Genomic DNA, 7594 nt, shown 5'->3' with positions numbered 1-7594 from the left:
CGGTAGATCGAGCACACGTCGATCGTGTGATAATGGCTCGAGCTGCGGGTGTATGTGCCAAAGGGTCCCAATCTTGGTTCTCCATGTGTATATGTCCTAACCAAACCTAAAAGAATGAAAAAGTACATTGGTGCACCCTCGCGGAGAAATCTAGGGGGGTAGACCCGCAGGGGCTGCGTTCAGTTGTTTTGGGGGAGGATGGGGATAACGACCGCCGGAGCACCGGAACCCCACCAAACCTTGCATGTGGACCTATGATATGTGTCAAAGTGTGATGCAAGGTGTAATGGTGCAAAAGTAGCTCCCCTAAACCCTAAACCCTAAACTGGGGAGGCTTCGAGCCCTAAACCCCTCTAAATCCCTAAACCACGACGTCGGAGCTGCAGAACCATGCATCATAAACCCTAACCCTAACCCTAAACCCTAAACCTATACCTAACCATAAATACTTACCCTTTAACCTAAACCCTAGCCCTAGCCCCTAAACCCTAGCCCTAACCCTACACCGAACCCTAACCGATAGATCGAGCTGCACGGTCGATCGTGTGATAATGGCTCTAGCTGCGGGTGTATGTGCCAAAGGGTCCCAATCTTGGTTCTCCATGTGTATATGTCCTAACCAAACCTAAAAGAATGAAAAAGTACATTGGTGCAGCCTCGCGCGGAGAAATCTATGGGGGTAGACCCGCCGGGGCACACGTTCCGCTGTTTTGGGGGGGGGAGGGGGATAACGACCGCCGGAGCACCGGAACCCCACCAAACCTTGCATGTGGACCTATGATATGTGTCAAAGTGTGATGCAAGGTGTAATGGTGCAAAAGTAGCTCCCCTAAACCCTAAACCCTAAACTGGGGAGGCTTGAGCCCTAAACCCCTCTAAATCCCTAAACCACGGCGCCGGAGCTGCGAGAACCATGCATCATAAACCCTAACCCTAACCCTAAACCCTAAACCTATACCTAACCATAAATACTTACCCTTTAACCTAAACCCTAGCCCTAGCCCCTAAACCCTAGCCCTAACCCTACACCTAACCCTAACCGAGTAGATCGGGCTACACGGTCGATCGTGTGATAATGGCTCTAGGCTGCGGGTATATGTGCCAAAGGGTCCCAATCTTTGGTTCTCCATGTGTATATGTACTAAACAAACCTAAAAGAATGAAAAGTTACATTGGTGCACCCTCGCGCGGAGAAATCTAGGGGGTAGACCCGCAGGGGCACGCGTTCACGCTGTTTTGGGGGAGGAGGGGGATAACGGCCGCCGGAGCACCGGAACCCCACCAAACCTTGCATGTGGACCTATGATATGTGTCAAAGTGTGATGCAAGGTGTAATGGTGCAAAAGTAGCTCCCCTAAACCCTAAACCCTAAACTGGGGAGGCTTCGAGCCCTAAACCCCTCTAAATCCCTAAACCACGACGCTAGGAGCTGCAGAACCATGCATCATAAACCCTAACCCTAACCCTAAACCCTAAACCTATACCTAACCATAAATACTTACCCTTTAACCTAAACCCTAGCCCTAGCCCCTAAACCCTAGCCCTAACCCTACACCTAACCCTAACCGAGTAGATCGGGCACACCGTCGATCGTGTGATAATGGCTCTAGGCTGCGGGTATATGTGCCAAAGGGTCCCAATCTTTGGTTCTCCATGTGTATATGTACTAAACAAACCTAAAAGAATGAAAAGTTACATTGGTGCACCCTCGCGCGGAGAAATCTAGGGGGTAGACCCGCCGGGGCACACGTTCACGTTGTTTTGGGGGAGGAGGGGGATAACGACCGCCGGAGCACTGGAACCCCACCAAACCTTGCATGTGGACCTATGATATGTGTCAAAGTGTGATGCAAGGTGTAATGGTGCAAAAGTAGCTCCCCTAAACCCTAAACCCTAAGCTGGGGAGGCTTCGAGCCCTAAACCCCTCTAAATCCCTAAACCACGACGCCGGAGCTGCAGAACCATGCATCATAAACCCTAACCCTAACCCTAAACCCTAAAACTATACCTAACCAGAAATACTTACCCTTTAACCTAAACCCTAGCCCTAGCCCCTAAACCCTAGCCCTAACCCTACACCTAACCCTAACCAGTAGATCGAGCACATGCAGTCGATCGTATGATAATGGCTCTAGCTGCGGGTATATGTGCCAAAGGGTCCCAATCTTTGGTTCTCCATGTGTATATGTACTAAACAAACCTAAAAGAATGAAAAGTTACATTGGTGCACCCTCGCGCGGAGAAATCTAGGGGGTAGACCCGCCGGGGCACACGTTCCGCTGTTTTGGGGGGAGGAGAGGGATAACGACCGCCGGAGCACCGGAACCCCACCAAACCTTGCATGTGGACCTATGATATGTGTCAAAGTGTGATGCAAGGTGTAATGGTGCAAAAGTAGCTCCCCTAAACCCTAAACCCTAAACTGGGGAGGCTTCGAGCCCTAAACCCCTCTAAATCCCTAAACCACGACGCCGGAGCTACGAGAACCATGCATCATAAACCCTAACCCTAACCCTAAACCCTAAACCTATACCTAACCATAAATACTTACCCTTTAACCTAAACCCTAGCCCTAGCCCCTAAACCCTAGCCCTAACCCTACACCTAACCCTAACCGATAGATCGGAGCACACCGTCGATCGTGTGATAATGGCTCTAGGCTGCGGGTATATGTGCCAAAGGGTCCCAATCTTTGGTTCTCCATGTGTATATGTACTAAACAAACCTAAAAGAATGAAAATTTACATTGGTGCACCCTCGCGCGGAGAAATCTAGGGGGTAGACCCGCCGGGGCACACGTTCATGCTGTTTTGGGGGGAGGAGGGGGATAACGACCGCCGGAGCACCGGAACCCCACCAAACCTTGCATGTGGACCTGTGATATGTGTCAAAGTGTGATGCAAGGTGTAATGGTGCAAAAGTAGCTCCCCTAAACCCTAAACCCTAACTGGGGAGGCTTCGAGCCCTAAACCCCTCTAAATCCCTAAACCACGACGCCGGAGCTGCAGAACCATGCATCATAAGCTAACACTAACCCTAAACCCTAAACCTATACCTAACCATAAATACTTACCCTTTAACCTAAACCCTAGCCCTAGCCCCTAAACCCTAGCCCTAACCCTACACCTAACCCTAACCAGTAGATCAGGCACACCGTCGATCGTGTGATAATGGCTCTAGCTGCGGGTATATGTGCCAAAGGGTCCCAATCTTTGGTTCTCCATGTGTATATGTACTAAACAAACCTAAAAGAATGAAAAGTTACATTGGTGCACCCTCGCGGAGAAATCTAGGGGGTAGACCCGCCGGGGCACGCGTTCACGTTGTTTTGGGGGAGGAGGGGGATAACGACCAGCTGGAGCACCGGAACCCCACCAAACCTTGCATGTGGACCTATGATATGTGTCAAAGTGTGATGCAAGGTGTAATTCACCAAATGGTGCATGGCATGGATCCCCGGTCCGACATTCCTCACCTTCGGGCGATAACACTTACAGATTCTCGGACGTGTACGGTGAAGTGTCCCGCGCGGGTATATCGGGGGCTAGAGCGTGCCAAAGGGTGCCACACATGGTTTTCCATATGTCCATGGACTAAACAAACCTAAACCTACGAAAAGGTATATTGGTGGAACCTCGCGCGGAGAAATCTAGGGGGTAGACCATCTGGGGCCCACAGACAGCCGTTTTTAGGGGGGAATGACCCCCGGAGCGCCGGAATGCCACCAAAACTTGCAAGTGGACCTAAAACCTAACCCTAACAAACCTAAAAGAATGAAAAAGTACATTTTGCACCCTCGCGCGGAGAAATCTACGGGGGTAGATCCGCCGTCCCGCTGTTTTTGGGGGAAGGAGGGGGACGGCCGCCGAGCACCGGAACCACGATATATGTGGGGGATGAGCATGGAGACTAATTATGTATTGCACATAGTGTAATAAATAGTCATCAAAAAGAAAAACTAATTAACAAAATAAATATAAGTAGTAGATGAAATAAAATAGTTAGAAAAACAAATAAAATGTATATTGGCGCACGGCAAAGGGAGCAGCGCATGGCAAAGGACCCTTTGCCGTGCAACTGGTCTGTCTGCATGGCAAAGGGGCGGGACACGGCAGTGCCCAGGCCTTTGCCGTCCATTATTTCTTTGCCGTGCGGCTTGCAGGAACTTTGCCGTCCTACTATCTTTGCCGTGCGCTGCTCCCAGACTTTGCCGTGAGATACTGCTTTGCCGTGCGCCAAATCTTTCTTTGCCGTGCTAGGTTTCTTTGCCGTGCGCTGCTCCTATACTTTGCCGTGCGTTTTGACGTTGCCGTGCGGTCTTCTTGCTGCGCACGGCAAAGAAATCTTTGCCGTGCAGCAGCTCACGGCAAAGATAGGCTGCACGGCAGCGCCTGATTTTCCCGTAGTGTTCTGCAATATTTTAAAATGGATTATGTTCATGAGAACTGGCAAAGCGAGTGAAAATATCCTAAAAGTGACTTCGATCAACTATGATGTATGTTCCTCATAAAACAGAAAACATTATGCAGATGTAGGGACTGTTTTCTTCCTCCATTCCCAGACAGCACCTTCTCTGGTGGGATCCTGTTCTTCATCTCTACAACCTTTATCAAAATAAAGAACTTATTTACGTGTTCAAAATAAAGAACTTGCACAAATTAACTTTGGTTCGGTTATATGTTATTTAATTGCAACACTAAAATACGAAGTCGACATATAATTAGGGTACTTGCCCTCTGTTTGTATTACCATGTACTAAACAAAAACCATAACTTACGCCTTAATGAAAACAAAATGATAAACGAAATGAGCAAAATTAGTTTTTCAGGTTATTAAACTTAAACGTGGGTGTTTCTAGTAAAATTGAGGCAAGAAACAACATGAGTGTCTAGTCAAAGGTAGTATCCTTTAAACATGTAAGCATAATTTTCTTGTATTAGCAGATCAGACTTAACCAGACCTGGTTAAGTTCTTCATCTGTCTTCACCGCAAAAAAAAGATCCTTCATCTGTCTATATATCAAATTAAAATGGGATTGCAGACCCATCTTGAATGTAATCAGGCTGTAATGATGTACATGGGAGTATGGCATTGAGTACACATTGACACATAAGATGGAAGTTCACATTACGATGTTGATTCCTATGTACGATAGAAACTGTCGGATGAATCAGGATGATTTAAGAAAACGGGATTCAAACGTTTTTTGTATGAAAATGGTAGATAAGAAATAACTTGAAAGCCATAAAGTCCGAAAAGAAATCCAGGCTACTAATACGTTTCAAACGTATCTATAATTTCTTATGTTCCATGCTATTTTTATGATGATACTCACATGTTTTATACACATTATATGTCATTATTATGCATTTTCCGGCACTAACCTATTAACGAGATGCCAAAGAGCCGATTCTGTTGTTTTCTGCTGTTTTTGGTTTCAGAAATCCTACAAAGGAAATATTCTCGGAATTGGACGAAATCAACGCCCAGGGTCTTATTTTTCCACGAAGCTTCCAGAAGACCGAAAGGATCACGAAGTGGGGCGACGAAGCGCCGCCACACTAGGGCCGCGCGGCCTAAGGGGGGCCCCCGCCGCCCTAGCGTGTGGGGCCCCTGTCAGCCCTCCGACTCCGCCCTTCCGCCTACTTAAAGCCTTCGTCGCGAAACCCTCTGTACCGAGAGCCACGATACGGAAAACCTTCCATAGACGCAGCCGCCGCCAATCCCATCTCGGGGGATTCAGGAGATCGCCACCGGCACCCTGCCGGAGAGGGGAATCATCTCCCGGAGGGCTCTTCATCGCCATGATCGCCTCCGGATCGATGTGTGAGTAGTTCACCCCTGGACTATGGGTCCATAGCAGTAGCTAGATGGTTGTCTTCTCCTCATTGTGCTATCATGTTAGATCTTGTGAGCTGCCTATCATGATCAAGATCATCTATTTGTAATGCTACATGTTGTGTTTGTTGGGATTCGATGAATATTGAATACTATGTCAAGTTGATTATCAATCTATCATGTATGTTGTTTATGTTCTTGCATGCTCTCCGTTGCTAGTAGAGGCTCTGGCCAAGTTGATACTTGTAACTCCAAGAGGGAGTATTTATGCTCGATAGTGGGTTCATGCCTCCATTGAATGCAGGACGAGTGACGGAAAGTTCTAAGGTTGTGGATGTGATGTTGCCACTAGGGATAAAACATCAATGCTTTGTCTAAGGATATTTGTGTTGATTATATTACGCACCATACTTAATGCAATTGTCGCATTGTTTGCAACTTAATACTTGGAAGGGGTTCGGATGATAACTCTGAAAGTGGACTTTTTAGGCATAGATGCATCTTTGGATAGCGGTCTATGTACTTTATCGTAATGCCCTGATTAAATCTCATAGTACTCATCATGATATATGTATGTGCATTGTTATGCCTTCTTTATTTTTCAATTGCCCAACTGTAATTCGTTCACCCAACATGCTATTTATCTTATGGGAGAGACACCACTAGTGAACTGTGGACCCCGGTCCATTCTTTACATCTGAAATACAATCTACTGCAATACTTGTTCTTTATTGTTCTTCGCAAACAAACATCATCTTCCACACTATACGGTTAATCCTTTGTTTACAGCAAGCCGGTGAGATTGACAACCTCACTGTTACGTTGGGGCAAAGTACTTTGATTGTGTTGTGCAGGTTCCACGTTGGCGCCGGAATCTCTGGTGTTGCGCCACACTACACTCCGTCACCAACAACCTTCATGTGTTCCTTGACTCCTACTGGTTCGATAACCTTGGTTTCTTACTGAGGAAAAACTTGCTACTGTACGCATCACACCTTCCTCTTGGGGTTCCCAACGGACGTGTGTCAACTGCACGCATCAAGCACTTTTTCTGGCGCCGTTGCCGGGGAGATCAAGACACGCTGCAAGGGGAGTCTCCTACTTCCAATCTCTTTACTTTGTTTTTGTCTTGCTTTAATTTACTTTATTTACTGCTTTGTTTGCTCTTATATCGAAAATACAAAAAAATTAGTTGCTGGTTTTACTTTATTTACTGTCTTGTTTGCGTTCTCTATATTAAAAACACAAAAAATTAGTTACTTGCATTTACTTTATTTTGTTATCATGTCTAGTCCTGCACTTGTTACTCCGTCACCCGAGGAATTGATCTTTACTTTTAAACAAGGGAGTGAGGAGAGTTTTGAAGAAGCTTGGTCTAGAATTTTGGATTTTTATGGTAAAACTGAACCTAGAATGACTCTAAGTTTGCTTCTTAGTAATTTTTATTTTGGGCTTATTGTTCGCTATAGATATGCTTTGGATGCTTTAGTGGGAGGAGATTTCCTTCACTGCAATGGGGATCAAGCTTTTAATGCCATAAAGAAATTGGTTACATCATCTAGCTCAGCTAGTAATTTCGTTTCATCTCTTGCTAGTATCTATGATAGACTAAACACTCTGGAAACAAATATATCTTGTTTAAAAGAAGGGTACAACCAGATTCGTGAATATTATGATTATGTTCCAGTAAACTTTAAACCTTCAATGTGGATCCTACTATTAAAGTTACTATTTGTGGTGAAATTTTTTATGCCCG

Source organism: Lolium rigidum, chromosome 7 (assembly GCF_022539505.1).
Source record: "Lolium rigidum isolate FL_2022 chromosome 7, APGP_CSIRO_Lrig_0.1, whole genome shotgun sequence".
Taxonomy (NCBI): domain Eukaryota; kingdom Viridiplantae; phylum Streptophyta; class Magnoliopsida; order Poales; family Poaceae; genus Lolium; species Lolium rigidum.
This window is presented reverse-complemented; position numbering follows the sequence as displayed.